Source organism: Castor canadensis, chromosome 12, assembly GCF_047511655.1.
Source record: "Castor canadensis chromosome 12, mCasCan1.hap1v2, whole genome shotgun sequence".
Classification (NCBI taxonomy): Eukaryota; Metazoa; Chordata; class Mammalia; order Rodentia; family Castoridae; genus Castor; species Castor canadensis.
In genome coordinates this window covers 48,352,198-48,369,735 of record NC_133397.1, presented here as the reverse complement: position 1 = coordinate 48,369,735, position 17,538 = coordinate 48,352,198, and the positions used below count along the sequence as shown (strand labels likewise).

At 37.4% G+C, this 17,538-nt stretch overlaps 1 long non-coding RNA gene and 1 pseudogene across 1 annotated transcript; one reads left to right on the top strand and one right to left on the bottom strand.

Moving 5' to 3' along the window:
• Nucleotides 1-6,923: 6,923 nt before the first annotated feature.
• LOC141415035 (uncharacterized) lies at nt 6,924-9,572 on the bottom strand. The gene is made up of 3 exons (XR_012440060.1): nt 9,111-9,572; nt 8,511-8,576; nt 6,924-7,755 (listed from the first exon to the last, which is right to left on the bottom strand). It is a non-coding gene; the product is annotated as an uncharacterized lncRNA (long non-coding RNA).
• A 6,273-nt stretch (nt 9,573-15,845) lies between these two features.
• The window catches only part of LOC141414725 (ribosomal protein eL22-like pseudogene), a 29,169-nt pseudogene continuing 27,476 nt past the window's right edge, over nt 15,846-17,538 (top strand).

The following is a 17,538-nucleotide window of genomic DNA, read 5'->3' as shown; positions in this document are numbered from 1 at the left end:
CATTGTGTTTTGTGTTTCTGTTTCATTCTTTTTTCTGATGTTTTCCATATCATGGGTCACTTCCTCTTTAATATTGTCAATTTTTGCCCTTATATCATTTATCTATTTATGGTTCACTCTGTTTCACTTTGGTGTTTATTTAGGGCTCCTATGAGTTCATTTATTTGTTTTTGTGTTTTCTCATATTCTTTATTTTTGTTGTCTTGGAATTTCTTCAGTGCCTCCTGTATGTTTTGGTTGACCATATCTAGTAGCATCTCTATGAAATTCTCATTGATTACTTGCAGGATTTCTTCTTTCAGGTGTTCTGTGGGCTTCATTGTGTTCCTTGGTATAGTTTCTCTTTGTTTTGTTGGAGTCTGGATGTGGGCATCCATTTTCTTCATTTCCCTCTGAATCCTGTACTAATTTTTTTGGGGGGGAGAATGGTTTCCATCCCTTTTTGTTTTCCCATCATTACACTTGGTACTGTTTCTGTCCCTGGTCGATGTGTAATTTAGTATTAACTAACTTACAATAGTAAAACTAACAAAACCAAGAAAGAGAAAAAAGAAAAAGAAAAAAAAAAGGAGAACCAAAGAAACCAACAGGAGAGATGGTGGACAATCAAACAGCGCACAAGACAAACACTTAAAGAAAAGAAAAAAATGTATATTCCTGGTTCTGGAACAGTAGAATTTCAGTCTTAGTAGTTCTGGTGTTAGTCCTTTAGCATCCAGTCCTGTATGTCTGCTTATTTGCTCACCTGTTGGTCTGTGTCTCCCGAGCAGGTTTGGAGCGAGCATCTGGAGGTGCTGGAGCCCTCCTGCTTTCTCAGTGTAACATGGCGTAGATAAGCTTTTTACGGGCTGGGGGGTTCAGGGTTTCAGAGTTTTTTTTTTCTTTTTGGTGTTTGTTGTTGTTGTTGGGGTTTTTTTTGTTTTGTTTTGTATTGTTTTTGCCAAGTGTGGCTCCAGCAGAAAAGTATTCTGTTTGGTCTGCTGAAGATTTCCCAAGCATGTTTGGAGCAGGTGTCCGGCAGGCTGGCGGCCCAGTGGGCTAGAGGGGCAGAGGCCCAGTGTTCCAGTGGGGCAGAGGCCCAGTGTTCCAGTGGGGCAGAGGCCCAGCAACCTGGCAGGCAAGTGGCGGTGGCATGGGGGTGGCCTGCCTGTTCTTTCAGTGTATTGTGGCATGGAGATGCCTTCCACAGGCTAGGGGCTCCAGGTGCCAAAGTTTCAGCTCTCCCTGGTGCTTCACCTCAGCCAAGAGTGTCTCCAGCCTCTCAGCAAGGCCCCTGATTCCTGTTTTTTTGTTTGTTTCTTCTGGTTGGTTGGTCTTGTTTTTGTTTTTGGAGTTTTATTTTGGGACTTGAACTCATGGCCTTGTGCTTGCTAGGCAAGTGTTCTACCACTTGAAAAGTGCCTCTAGCCTGTTTCCTTTTTTCAGGTAGTGTCTTGCTCTTTTGCCCTGAGGCCAGCCTCAGACTATGATCCTCCTACCTCTGTCTCTCCTGTAGCTGAGATTACATATGTACAATACCATACACAGCTTGATTTTTGAGATAGGGTCTCAATTTTTGCTCCAGATGACCTCAAACCATGATTTTCCCATCTCTACCTCCCTTGTAGCTGGGATTATAGGCATGTACCAACACACCTGCCCCCATCTAAGTTTTCTTCTAATATACTTTCAAGTCACTGTGCATTTAAGTCCATAATCCATTGGAGGAGGGTGTATATATTGTGGGATATATGTGCAATTTCATTCTCCATGTGGATATATGGTTTTCCTAACTCAATTATTGAAGAGAATACCCTTCCTCTATTGTGTATTCCTGACACTATTATCAAAGATCTGTTGACTACAGATGTGTGGATTTATTTCCAGGCTCCCTATTCTATTCCACTAACCTATGTTACCAGGAGTTTCAGTTAGGGTCTGTGGCCCTTGTGTTCTCACCAGAGAATATTTCAAGCAAGGTGTGAAACACAGTGAAAGTAATAACAAAGTTTATTAAAGAAAGTAAGGACACACTCATATAGAGGAGAGCAGGTTATCTCAGAGAGGCGATCCATGACACTATTCCTCAGTCCCAGCTTTACTGAGGCTGAAGGGGAAGAGCCTCAGTTTAGAGAATCTCCCTCAAGCATTAGCTCTTTGCTCTAGATTGACAGTTGGATTGCTGTTTGCCTTGGTGAACTGTGGTTCTGGCTTAGAGCCTTTTGTAAGTTCATCAAGACAACACTGACTTTCTTATCAATTGCAGGAAACCCTGCCACAATCCTTCTGCCACATGACTTTACTGTCCTGGATTTGCCCTTCACTTCCTGTTTCCATTGTGGAACAATCTTTTGCTTTTAGGACAAATCCTTATTTACATACAAAATCTTTTTATGTCCAAAATTTTCTCCTTTTTTATAACCTTTTTTTTGTATCTCTTCATCTCCTACTTACTGGTTCCTTTTTACCTTGTCACCTGTCCACATTTTGTTGTAGCTATTATGCAAATTTTGCTGTTGCTTGGATTTTTAAAAAGCTCCTTTACACATTTCCCCTCTTTTGGTCTTACATGAGGCTAAGAGTTACAAAATGTTGCATTACAACTAGTGCTGGCTAAGATTAAAAAAAAAAAAAAAAACTTCAAAACTTCCTTGAATGGCAAAGCTATCTTAGTACAAGCAGGAAGAAAGCCAAGAGAGAGAAAATACACAAATACCCCAACATTTTTACATGTTAAACTTCTTATTACAGTTTAGGCTACAAAAGGAAAAATGATAGGTAATTATTTGGTCTACCTAGGCACAAGAAAGAGGAGAAGTAAACCTCCACTGCTATGTAAGTTTTGCAATATAATAGTCAAGAATGAGAGAGTAAAACTGGAAAGTCAGTTCCCCCCCACCCCCCCGCAGATTGATAAGGAATCAGGGAGATGCACCAGAATCAGAGAAAAATAAGTCACCTGCTTCTAGGTAGGGATCTCCTTAAGTTTCCTGGCTTGGCTCACCAAAATATGTCACCAGATTTGGATCACTGGGACTGAGGGTTAGAAAGTTGTGGTCTTGTCAAAAAACAAATTTAAGGATGAACACAGAGGACACAAGCAGGGGCAGGTTTATTAATGCAAAGTGAAAGCAAAACAAATATACACCCTCCAGCCAGGAGAGTAGGAAGGCTTAAGAAGCAGCACCATCTGGAGGTCCCAAAACCTCAAGCTGTACACATGAGGGTCTGTACACATGAGGGTGGTCAGTCCTGAAAAGCTGGGTAATATGTCATTAACCTGCAGAGACTGGGCTGTGTCATCAACTCCTCCCACATGTCAGGCGAGGGGAGTTTTTGGTTTTGGATGATCAGACTGGGGCTGTTATTTCCTTGTAAGCTCCAGGGGCTGTGGATCAATAAGACCCTTCTGTATGTTTTAAGCCATTCCATTAACATCCCAGCAGTCTAGGATGTGATTCCGTATCACATCATTCTCAGCTCCCAGGCTTCCTGACTACCCTACCTAGCCCTAATATCATATATATCTGTTTTATGACAGTACCATAATGTTTTGAATACTGTAACTTTAAATATATTTTAAAATCAAGTGTGATGCCTCCATTTTTATTCTTCTTGTTCAAGATTGCTATTACAATTCATGGGGTTTTTTTGTGATTTGTATGAATTTTAGGATTTTTTTTCTTATTTCTTTAAGGAAATCAATGGAATTTTCATAGATTGCATTGAATCTGTAGATCACTTGGGTTGTATGGACATTTTAACAATATTAATTCTTCTAATCATGAACACTGCCTTTCCCTTTATCTGTTTTTTAAAATATTTTTCTTTATAAGTGTTTCATAATTTTCCATGTACAGGTCTTTCACCTCTTTGGATTAGTTATTCCTGTGTATTTTACTGTTTTGATTGCTGTGTGAATTAAATTGTCTTTTCACTTTCTTTTTTTTTTTTTTGATAGTTTGTTGTCTGTGTATAGAAATGGGACTGGTTTTTGAATGCTGACTTTGAAACTTGCAACTTCATTGAATTCATTTGTTTGCTCCAACAGTTTTTATCTTATTGACTCTTTTGGGTTTTCTATATATGATCACATTATCTACAAAAAAATTATAATTTTATTTCTTCCTTTTCCATTTGGACGCCTTTCATTTCTTTTTCTTTTCTAATTGTCCTCTCTTGAAATTCCAGTACTGTGATAAATAGAAATGGTTAGAGTATATATACTGGGCTGTTTTGATCAAATTTTAATGAAGAGAGATATTCTAAAGTAGAAAATTATAATTCTCTGCCCAAGTTTCTATACATATGTTTATAATATTCCTAATTTTTGCACTTTAATTTTTATTTCCTGATACTATTTTCACCAAGATCAATTCTTTTTAGGATAACTTTTACAATGAAAATTTTATTCATTTTGCAAGATTTATAGCTGCATCTAATTTTGCTGATTTTACCTTAACCATGTTGGTGGATTTTGTGACCATATTTTTTAAAACCAAGTAAAATTTTTCCCATCTAAATTTTGTAAAGGATATTTTATTTCTCTGTTAAATTTAGTAAATAACACATTTTATAATGTGAAGTTTTAATTATTGTCATTGTTATAGCTTATGTATATCTGTAATATTATAATCTTGATTAGAAATAACTCTTGGTTCATGATAATACTTTGATTTTTCTTAGAAAAATTTATGACTGATCATTAAGAATTGACCAATTTTCATATTGTTTGTATATCTGTGCGTGTGTGTGTGTGTGTGTGTGTGTGTGTGTGTGTGTTTAATGTAAAATAAAAGGTAAGGAATATTCTTACTGGTAGTTTTTTTTAATTATCAATGGGAAAACTAGCCATGTATATTTTGCATTTAAATTTTAAATATAATTTTCCAGAGCTTGGAGGTATAGCTCAGTGGTAGATTTTGTACTTAGTATCCACAAGACCCTGGGTTCAATCCCTAGCACCAAAACAAAAAATAAAGTAAAATACAAAATTCTAAATTAATTTAGGAATTCTGTTAAATTATATCTTTTATTACTTGATATGTTTATACTCAACATATTTATTACTTTCTATTTCTCTGTATTTCAATATGATAAAAACTTTATTATAAAACATTTATTTAGAAGTTGAAAAGGTAAAGAACTTTTTGAAAGAATTGACCAGTTAAATCATTTTAATACTTCTAATCACTTTTATATTCTATGAACTAACTGCACACACCATTCATTGACTGCTTATTTTGGTAAAGTTGCCTAACCTGACTACCTGACCATTATTCAGTTTTCTTATCTATAAAACTAAGACTACAATAGTGCACACCTTCTTAAATTGCTATAAAAAGATATATACATATAAAGCCCAAAAGATGCAGCCTAGTACCTAGTAATCATTCAATAAAACTAGCTGTCATAATTTTTACTATTGCTTTTAGTAGCAGAGAAAAGAAAAGAAGAGGTCAAAATGTCTCAATGTAAATATGATGAAGTCAAAATGACAAGATCAAAAGATGATATCAAAATATCCTGTTTCATGAAAATTAAAAAGCTTCTGCACAACAAAAGAAATGGTCACCAGATTAAAGAAGCAGCCTACAAATGGGAGAAAATTCTTGCTAGTGTATATCTGACAAGAGTTTGATAACCTGAATATACAGGAAGCTCAAAACACTAAACTCCCAAAGAAAATCAATGACCCAATGAAGAAATGGACAAATGATCTGAATAGAGCTTTTTCAAAAGAAGTCCAAATGGCTAAAAACACACATGAAGAAATGTTCAACATCCCTGGCCATAAAGGAAAGGCAAATCAAAACTACATTAAGATTCCACCTCCTGTTAGAGTAGCTATCATCAACAAATAAGTGTTGGTGAGGATGTGGGGAAAAAGGAACCCTGATACACTGCTGGCAAGAATGTAAATTAGTACAACCACTCTGGAAAACAGTATGGAGACTCGTAAAGAAATAAGAAATAGAACTGCCATATGATCCAGCAATACCACTGCTAAGGATATACCCAAAGAAATGGTAGTCAGGTTACAATAAAGACACCAGTACACTCATGTTTATTGCAGCAATATTTACAATACCTAAGCTATGGAAACAGCCAAGATGGCCCACTACTGATGAATGGATTAAGAAAATGTGTATTCAATGGAATTTTATGCAGCCATGAAGAAGAACGAAATGTTATCATTTGCAGGTAAATGGATGGAATTGGAGAATATCATTCTGAATGAGGTTAGCCTGGCCCAAAAGACCAAAAATTGTATGTTTTTCCTCATATGCGGACATTAGATCAAGGGCAAACACAACAAGGGGATTGGACTTTGATCACATGATAAAGCGAGAGCACACAAGGGAGGTATGAGGATAGGTAAGACACCTAAAAAACTAGATAGCATTTGTTGCCCTCAACGCAGAGAAACTAAAGCACATACTTTAAAGCAACTGAAGCCAAGAGGAGAAGGGGATCAGGAACTAGAGAAAAGGTTAGTTCGAGAAGAACTAACTTCGAAGGTAACACACATGCACAGGAAACTAATGTGAGTCAACTCCCTGTAAAGCTATCCTTATCTCAACTAGCAAAAACCCTTGTTCCTTCCTATTATTGCTTATACTCTCTCTTCAACAAAATTAGAGATAAGGGCAAAATAGTTTCTGCCTGGTAGCGAGGAGGGGGTAAGGGAGGGGTGGGGGGAAGGAGGGAGAAATGACCCAAACATTGTATGCACATATGAATAAAAAAATTAAAAAAGAAAATGTGTATTTATGTATAAAGTAATTTTATTCAGCCACAAAGAAGGATGAAATTTTGTCATCTACAGGTCAATGAATGGAACTAGAGAACATAATCTTAAGTGAAGTTAGCCAGGTTCAGAAGGCCAAAAAACGCATGTTTTCTCTCATTTGTAGAATATAGACCCAATACTAATGCAGCAATATTATGAAAAAACAAGTCATTCTTAGGGGAGGTCACATATAAGGGGGGGGGGAACGGGTAAAAGAAGGAAATTAAGGTGAATATGGTTGATGTACTCTGTATATAAGAATGAACATAGAATTTTTAAACTGGTTAAAACAACCATAAGAAAGGGACTAAAGTAGAAAGAAGAAAAGTAGAGGAGATAACCAAATCACCTGTAATACATATATACGTGGAAGTGCCACAAGGAAACTCCCTGTGTAGCTATCTTAAACAACAACAACAACAAAAAAATGTCATTTCTTTTTTCTCTCTTGTGCAAAACCAGAAAATAGGAGGGAAGAACAGGTCCTGCCTGGGGAGGAGGAGGGGTGAAACCAGAGGGAGTGGGGAGGAGGTGAGGAAAGGGTATAGGAGGATGAATATGGTACAAATACTGTGTATACATGATGTAAACAGAAAAAGTTATCTGTTGAAACTATTCCAGGAACCAGGGGGAGGGGAATAAAAGAGAATGGTGGATGGGGTGAACTCAAGTACAATATATTTAATATATTGTAAAATTCTTTGTAAATGCCACAATGTACCCTTATCCAGCACAACAATAAAAAAAATCCCTTAGAAAAAATAATACAAAATTTAAAAAATGTCCTGTTTCATTTACACTTTATAGCTCATTTGCACATCCTCCTTCAGGAACAATGTTTCTGAAACAGAATAGGTATACTATGAAACAAATGAATAGGTAAATGACATCAATAAAACAAGCACATTTGAATTTGTGTTTATCACTTCTGATGTGAAACTTTGCAGTCTGCCTTTTCAGTGGCTCCCACTTGCATATGGTTCCTAATAAGGCAAGAAAGAAGAAACTCTCATTATTACATTTTCTATCACAATTCTATCATGACATTTTCTATCATAATTCAGCAACCATTTCAAAGTTTTAGTAAGAACTCTATACTAGTTCACTAAGGTAAAAATATAATACAACACTGTATAATTCATGGCAAAAACTATCTTCTCATTCTAAAGTACACAACTACCTAGGAAGTGAGCCAGAACCAGAAGCCAACTCTTAAAAATGTATGTCAGCTTTAAGTGTTGGAAGTCATCTAATAATTTAGTTGATACTTATTACAATATCAAAACATATTTTTGACATGTGGGTATGATCACTTACCCCGTGATATCGCCAATAAGCATTTCGATGGCTTCCTGTAGCTTTTAGAGTTAAAAACCAAGATCATTCATATCATAGTCTTTGTCTCCCTAGATGATCTGGCCTCAGCTGCCCATCCTCATATGGCTTCCTACTGCTGCCTCATCCTCACTGTCTTCCAGCTGTACGAATCTTTTCTCTCTATCCCTCCTATCGCAGAGTTTTGGCCTTAGCCACTATCTCTAGAGAGCTGCTCACCCCCAACCAAATAATTCCTCTTCTTCCTTCAGTCTCCTCTCACCTCACAACTGTGTCAAGCCCACTAAACACATGCTGTAATAGTTCCATATAATTCCTTGTGCTGACATTTATTGCTAATACAATTTTAAATATATTTGTGTGGTTATGTGTTAACTGTCTTTCCCACTATACTATATCTTACTCCATACGGGTGGGAGTTCCATATCTGGCTTTGCTCATCAATGGTCACCTCTGTCGAACAGTGTTCCTGGAACAGAAGAGGTACACTATGAAATAAATGAATAAGCAAATGACATCAATAAAACAAGTGCATTTGAATTTAGGCTTATCAGTTGTGATATAAAACTTTGCAGTCTGCCTTTTCAATGGCTCCCACTTGCACATGGTTCCTTATAAGGCAGCAAGTTTTTCACCCTAAATGAAGTCCTCACTGCAGGAATCCCAGGAAGGACACAGATTTATACAGCGACCCATGGACTCTAGTACACCTTTTAAGGGTTTAAATTGCTACACTGGCAAGGAAAGCCAAGATGCACCAAAGAAAGACCTGTTAGTTGCGTTAGGAGTTAATCCCTCCACAGTTACTCTCTTCTGAGAGTTTATCTCCTCTCAGATAATATGAAGGTTTCTGATCATCTGACAATAGTGATCTTTTGGCCTCTCTGAAAAAAAACTAAATCTTTTTATGGTGTGGGAATTTTCTTGTCTGTTTATTTTTCAAATTAGAGTAACTTATTGATTTCAACAATAATATTTGAATTGGAAAATAAAAGGAGCTTACCTGATCCACCAATCCTAGGAGAATCTATCTATCTCTTCGTGGACACATGACATCCTTGGGATAGAATGAACCTAAAAGGGATGATAGGTCACCCTCTGTCACACCCAACACTTCAGATCATGCCAGGTCTCTCACTGGAGTTCTCTGGAGGTAGGGCAATCTGTCTCAATGCACTTAAGAGAACTTGGAGAAAAACTTCATGAGAGTTCTGTGGTAAAAAAGCAAACTAAGGCTGTGCCTCTGTAAAAAGGTCTAGAGAAATAGAGCTGGTGCAAAAAAAAGATTATGTGGAAATGAGTTGGGGACTGGAAAAACAGGGAAAAGAACAACTAGGGCAAATAACAAAAATGGGTAAAAACAAAGAAACAAATTCTGACACGTGTGCTAATTGAGATAGTCCAGAATGAGTCAGAAGAAGCTTGGTTTAAAAAAAAAATAACCAAAGAAAATGAGATGGCTTTGCTGTTTTGTTGTTCTCATAAGCATAAATTTACAGTTATTAAACAAAACAGTTTAATTAATTAAACAATGTAGAGTTGTTACAACATACTATAGTTTAGGAAGAACATTTTAGGGTAAAATATGAGTGTCCAGATTATGTGAAAATCAAATGAAAAGATTCAAAATGCAAACTAAATCATACCTTACATTTGTTTTCAAAGAAATCATATTGAGTAGCTGAGAAGATCCTTTCCAAAATGTTTCATTTTCCTTCTCTTTGTTGGCTTCCTCACAATGTGCTCACCCACACACCCTAATTTTACTGGCACATAAATCAAATCTTTCATAAAAATCAGAAATAAAAAGTATATGAGCACAGGAGGTTCCTGATATTGGCAAGACCCCAATCCACATATTCTCCTGGGCTCAACCCACTAATCCTTTAAGAAGTCAACTTATCCTTAGTTTAGTAATGGAGAAAGTACTGCCAGCCTTAATTTACATGTACTAATGTACTCTCTATAAGGACCAAAATTTCTCCAACAAATTACTTGAGCTTGTCATAGGAGATGATGCTGCAAGTTGTGTGATCTCTTCCTTAACTACCAATTTGCAACCAGGCAGTGGCTGAAGCATCAGAAGGTTCAGAAAATATGAGTCAATGTATTTGTGGCTAACAGTAGTGTAAGAATCTATGAAAGGATGCACCATTGCCCTGAATGTGATATTTCAGCAGGAAACACAAACCACTCTATACCTCAGGAAGATCTAATGCTGATCAACAATAAAGCAAATAAAGATTCTTCCCACCTCCCACAAAAAAATCTTTGAAATGGATAAGCTATAGATCATATAGAGCAATCTCATCTGAAGAAATGTCCAAAAGGAGGCACAGTAACTCCTTTCTGCCAGAGGCTGAGTCCCAGGGAGGGGCTCCCAGAGCAGTCTTCAAGTCTGTTGACTTGTTTTTTCAAGCTGTTAATGTAACTCGCAGTTACATTGGTTTGTTTTGTTGTTGTGACATGGTCTCCATAGATGTGCATTGAAATTGTGCCCAGCTGCACCAAAGCCAAGAACCATGCAATCTGGAGGTTGTGCAAGCGAGATTACAAGGCTCCAAGGTATCTGATGCCTGCACTGCTCATCTCTTCTACTTACCTCGAAGCTCTGCTTGTCCAGCCCCAGCAACTGAATGCTGTGTTTGGACCACACCCAAGTGCTGTAGGAAAGTGGCCACATTTGCAGAGAAGGAATTGAGCTTTATCTTCAAATAAGTGCTTTATTTGTATGTCCAGGGAACAGTCAATGATAACTAGATCCAGTCTGATGTTTGTTTTTTTCACTTGCCCTTCTTCCTTTTGGTACATAGCCAAACTCACTCATCTTTATTTCTCTCAGGAGTCCATTGCCCTCATGTTTTCTCCATCCTTTGTTCTCTCAGAAAATACATTCTCATTCACAACAGACTTAGCAAATATAAATATAGCCATCCAATTAAATTTGAAATTCAGTTAAACAACTAATTTTTTAGTGTAAGTAAATATGCAATATTTGAGACATATTTGTAGTAAATACTATGCCTATACCAAAATTAGTCATTATTTATTTGAAGCTCAAATTTAATTTGTTGTTCTGAATTTCATGCAGCAGCCCTACAATAAAGAGTAAATGACTTATGATGTTTTTGCCTCTCTTAAGGATATTGACTGACTTTTACCTTAGGATCAAAGTCCCCATAGACAAGTAAATAAATAATCTGGAGATTTTAGCAATGGATGGAAAGAAAGAAATAACAGGTAAGCAGTCACCTCTTTTTATTAACTCTTAGGAGTTACCTCTTCCCCTAATGCCCATACTTGTGTTTTGAGCTCAGAGCCTATTGCTTGCTAGAGAAGCACTCTACCACTTGAACCATTCCCCCATCCCTTTTTGCTTTAGTTTGTTTTTCATGTAGGGTCTTGTTAACTTTTTTACCCATGCTGGCCTCTAACCACAATGGCAATCCTTTCAACTTCACTTCCAACATAACTGGGATTACAGACATACATCACTTCACACAGTCCAGGAGTCACCTTTTTTTTAATTTAAAGATCATTACCCCAGAAACAAAAAGCATAGTTGATTCTTACCTGGTTGGAATTTTAAGGGATTGATCATATTTACTTCAAATTGGCAATGTGATTATTGATATCAATTAGTGCTCTCTAGATGAAAATATTGTTTCTACACACATATACACACAAACACACACACACACACACACACACACACACACACACACACACACACACATATCTCTGCTCCCAAATATCAATCCCCACAATGTCTTCAGTATCTAAAGTCAGGGGTGGTGACTTTCCACCCCTGAGAACCCTAGGCCTCAGCTCACATCTCATCAACAGGAGCTTTTCACATGTCATGTCCACTGATGAAATATATGCTTTTCAAATCCTTAGAAAACCTATAGTTAAGGGACAGGGAGAGAGAAAGGAGATGTGAAAAAGATGTGGCAATGGAAGGAAAATACAAAGGCAATGGAACAAAAGAAAGATGAAAATTAACCCAATTTTTTTTTAAAATGTAAAGGAGGACACTTGGGCCAACCCCAAGTGTGAAAAATAAGTCACCTATTGTTAGGAGCTGAGGATCTCTGGGAAGAAGCCTATAGAAGATACTAGAAATGTGCTCATTCAAACTCTATCCCAACCTCCTTCTGGCATGTTTTTCTTTTTTTTTTTTTTTTTAAGACAGGATCTCACTATGTAGCCCAGGCAGGCTGCTGGGATTACATGCATATGCCACCATCCCTAGCTAGAGTGTTTTCTTGTACACAGAGGCTGTTAAACTAAAACTTAATTTTTTCCAGGCTCCCTTACAATCTGAGCATGATTTAGTCCCCTCATCAGATATGTTTTTGGAACTTGAGTTCAAAACTGTGTGATGCAAGGGTATGGCTGTGAGTGGTACTTCTACTTCTGCAGGTGGCATCTTAGCTCCCCATTAGCAGAAGTGTCTTCCTGCCTCCAGACTAAAGCAAGTAAAGCAATTCCCTGGATGGCTTAGCAGTGGGGTAGCTTCAGGATGCTTCCTGAAAGCTCCAGCCTTCAGTGTTTCTTCAGCCCACAGAACAGTTGTGTAGACCACTGAATATCTGGTCATTAGTATATTTCAGGTTAAGCCAGCTAGCATGTCTGTTCTCTGTAACAGAACATTAACTGATATGAACTGCTGCCACCTAAATATCTATTCCATCAGCCTATAGTCCTGAACCAGGGATAATTCTGTCCTCTGCCTAGGGATACTTGACAATGTCTGGAGACATTTTTGATTGTCATGCCTGGGGTGGGAGGTGAGGGTGACATGAGAGTTGCTGGCATATAATCGGTAGAAGCCAGAGAGGCTGGGAAATATCCTACAATGCACCATGTAGCTGCCCACAACAAAGAACTTTCTATTCAAAAATATCAATAGGGACAAGATTTTAAAACTTTTCACTAGCAGAGCACTTCATTTGAATGTTTTTTGCAATATTTTGGTTTTAAAAGCATCCTTATTTGCCACTGTAAATTGCTTCAAAAAAAGTATAGATAACAATTTAGTTTCAACCAATATAGTCTTATGTTGCTCTCTTTATTCTAAAATCTACATGATTTTCACATTTTAATATTTCTGAAACCAAGACGTCATGACCTAATGATATCCTTTTAATGTAACATTTTTTCTTTTTCTTTTTAATTGAAAAAATATTAAATCTATAGTTTATCTTAGAAGTGGTGACATCTTGGAATCAAGGAATTAAGTGTAATAGAAGTGCATACTTTCCTGAGGACAAGCTTGCCCAAATGCACATGGAAGAGGAATGGTAGAGCTGCCTGCACAGATCCTTGGCCTCTGCCCCAGTTACACAATATAATCACTGTTGTTTTCAGAGTGAGGCCCAGACATCAGTGTTGTTTCGATGCTCTATGGTGAAGAACAGCTAATTTAGAGCCCCTGAAGGGAATGGAGAATAGGGAAGAAACAAATGGGTGCCCCTATTAGGAAAGACAACCAAAAAGTGATTGCAGAGATCCAGATTTCAGAACTTCACTGTCCTGCCCAGGACCAGGCCTCTTTACTATTGCCAGGCAATTTGCTGACACTCTGGCCTTGCAGCTCTTGAGTAACTTTCACAAGCTCCCAAGGGCCCAAAGGAAATCACAACTGGAAAACTCAACTAATAATGGATTCTGATGAAAAGAAGCTGAATATGCTTTCACGTACTCCAAACTCAGCACATGTTCAGAAGCAAGATGTATCTTATAAACACATTTTCTATGCTTTGTAAACACCCCAGTCCCCCATGAAGTCCAGCTGCTGCCTCGAATGAAGAGGTGCTTTAGGAAGTATTTGCTAAATTGGATCAAATCCACTCCCTTAAAGTACCTCTTCTTGGAAATGAGTGCAGGAGAGATATAAGCTCTTCTTAAAGGGGAGGGAAAAAATTCAAGAGATACTAATAAGGAGGGACAGAGAAACTAACCCAATGACTTCTTTTATGTAGAAATAGGAAGAGATCAACCCAGGTCCAAATAAATGTTGCCTTAGAAATTTGCTACTACTGTCAGCCCTGTATTCCTACTATTTTTTGTTGAATTTTTATAAAAAGTCAAAATCAACACAATAACATCTAGTGTCCCCAAGTGCCTTAAGACCCACAGTGTAGACTTCCAAAGCCAGATGCTGGATGAGTCCCTGATACTGTGCTTTACTGTACCCAAAAGGTATTCAGGAGACAGGCATGATATACCTAGGAATCAGGTTTATGCAGTCCAGTCTGAAACCATCTATCTTTTCAGAGACAATGACTCTCCTAATTCCAGCAGAGTCACTTTTTCTTTGTTTTACATTTATTTATTCAGAGACTTCTAAATATATGCCCATCTGTTGAAACAGCCTCTGGGCCCAAGTACAGTAAAAACATTAATTAAGACACATGATAAACACCCAGCAGTGAGCCTGGAATGGCATTTATCATTTAAGTGTCAGTCAGAAGATAAAGCCTCCAGCGGGTGACCTACGAGGTACCTTCCTGTCTTCTGGAAGCCAGGATTCCTGACCTGTGCTGAGGTAAGTGCTCTCTGCCAATGGAAGTCCACACCCAATTAGTCCACTTCTCTCCTGTTGAGTTGGCACATTTTACCGAATGCCCAAGATTGGCATAGATCTGGGCACACGAATCTTTCATAACAGTTGGACTTTGGTAGGACACCAGAAGGGATGGGTATCTTCTGCTGAAATGTACCTATGCTTTGTGGGTAGCGTTGCTCTCTCAGAAATGGTCTTCTTGATTCTCAATCCAGAAGCTGTAGCAGAATTCACATGGAATTCACAGTGCAAGAGTCAAAGGGAACGGCATGGATTTTGGATAATGTGGTGCTTCAGATTTGGGAGGTTAGTGAACCCATCTACCAAACAGAGGTAATAAATGTTCACTCCCTTGTGACACAGAAACTTCCCTCAATTTCAGATTTGTTTTCACAGTTAATTAGGCATGAACATTTTGAATCTAGCACAGGCCTGTTAAGAAGTAAGATCTTGATCCATTCAGACACGTTCCTGTCAAGGACTTATATCCTGTGAGAGATGCCATCAATAGGAAATATGACTTTATTATAAGTTCTGTTCTTTTTCTTAAAAGTTCACAAGTAAAATAAAAGCAAAGTAAAAAGATCTTGGCTTCCTTCTATTATGTATAATTTTCCCACAAACCTCCCATCTTAGAAAAACAAGAAAAGAGATTTGAAAGAAAACAAGAGTGTATCAGTGCCAAGTAGGAATAGGATTTCAAACATGGTATGAACAGATTATTTACTGTTCCACTGAATTCTGTATTATTCATTCCTCTTTATTTTTCTTTAATGACAAATGTGCCAATATCTTATTACAAAGAGGCTACCACCAAAGTAGATAAAACTTGCCTTTTATCATACATCTGGCCCCAATTACATCTCTGAAAACTCGTTTTCAATCAGCCATGGTGTTTTTGATAATTTTGTGACTTTGCTTCTCATGTGCTGCTTGCTACTACATTCTGAAGTGCTAGGTTGATACCTAAGAGGGAAAAAATAATACTGTTCTTCACTTCTAACCCACATTCTGCCTTCTCATGCTGAATTCTATCCTCAGCTAATTAGTTCAAGAGCAAGCAACTTTAACCAAGATTTGGTATTACTTTCCTGTTTCTGAGAGCTGGGCTTTCCCAAATGTAGCTCTCCTGTTACCCTTTGCATTTTAAATAAGCCATTTTGGAGCATGGTTCTTGTTTTTTCGTTAATATATGCGTCCCTTGGGGCCGCACTGAAGCTTGTGATGGCTCTCTGCCTGCAGTCCGGGCAACACAATGTCTGCAAGATCCGCTTTATTCTGCAGTTGGTGTTCACTGTGCAGGCTCAGCGGAATGGGAGATCGCAAGTGAATTCTCTCAGAAATTTAGGGTCCCTAGTACTCTACCTAGAGTCTTAACATTTCACATAGGTTCCATCATTTTTTGTCTTATACATGCAATATTCTCTTTACTGATAATGCAATGAATAAAGTATTCCACAGAAGTCAATTTTTCAGATAACTGAATGTAATCTGAAAGGAAACCCTTTCTAATATGGTAAGTAGTTCCCTTGGGTCACAAACAAGGGATGCTAAATGTTTTTGATTTTTTTCTTGATGATTTAGGGTCCTCTTTACACTGTTAGTTATTATATAGGGGTGAATACAGTAACAACAATATAGAATGATTTGCCCTACATTAAACAGCCCCAGCCGCTAGGCTCTATTGGTTACTTTGGCAAATTTTTATATTTTTAAAAAATTTTTGTCTCTTCCCATATAATCAATCAGTTATCACTGACGCACTGATATGTCCGTCTTTAGAAGCAAACTTTGAGCTCATTGCCTCCATTTTGAAAATGGCTGGAAATAAATAAATGAGTTTGTTGTGACCTCTACATTAAAAGTAAATCAGTTCTGGATGGTATTCTGAGGCTCTGCCTTTGACTCTAAATACATAAGTAACACTTTATACTCATGCCCCATATTAAATGGCATCTACTCTGGTTGCACAAAGGTCTCTAAAACTTAATTCTAACTCCTAATCTGATTTCTGTAAGTCAAATTATCAAAGAATTGCTTTCTGATCTTGCACAGGCAAATTCACTGGTTAGCAATCAATCTGTTCATTTTCAGATTTCTTCTCTTTCCTTCTTGTTCTTGTCCTTATCATTCTGATTCCTGCTTTAAACCATTTCAGTAAGTGTTAAATCATCCACCGAAAGGATGAAATCAAGAAAATTTCCTCAAGAAATCATTGAAAAAAGAACAAAACTTTTTAATCTGTGCAAATTTTTTGTTGTTTTTGTTTGTGGGAGGAGAAAGAAGGTACATTGAAATTTGAGATTATTTGAACATTTTAGTTTTTAAATTTGCCTCTCATCAAAATGGAAGCAAGAAGTTTGGCTATCCCAGGCAGGTACCTGCCACTCTATATATGTGGCAGTGTTCCCCAGTTATAACTCAAACTCCTGTACTAAAATCCCAACAGCTGTTTGAAATGCCTATCCTGGATGATCCAGGCCAAGCTATGAGATATCCTTCAAAGACAATGTATTATATAGAGTTGATCCTCAGCTGGTGGCAATATTAAGAGGTGATTGGATAATGAGTGTGCAAACCTCTTGGGGCATGCCTTTGATGGATATATTTTGTCCCTGACCCTTCATATCTCAATAGATATGATAGATGATAGATAGGTAGATAGATAGATAGATAGATAGATAGTAGATAGATATAAATATAGACATAGATATAGATATAGATACAGACACAGATATAGATATAGACCTGCCTTATCTCAGACCCATAACAATGGAACCAGCCAAACACAGACTGAAACCATGAGCCAAAATAAATCTTTCCTCATGTAAGTTGACCTCTCACAGGTACTTTGTCACAG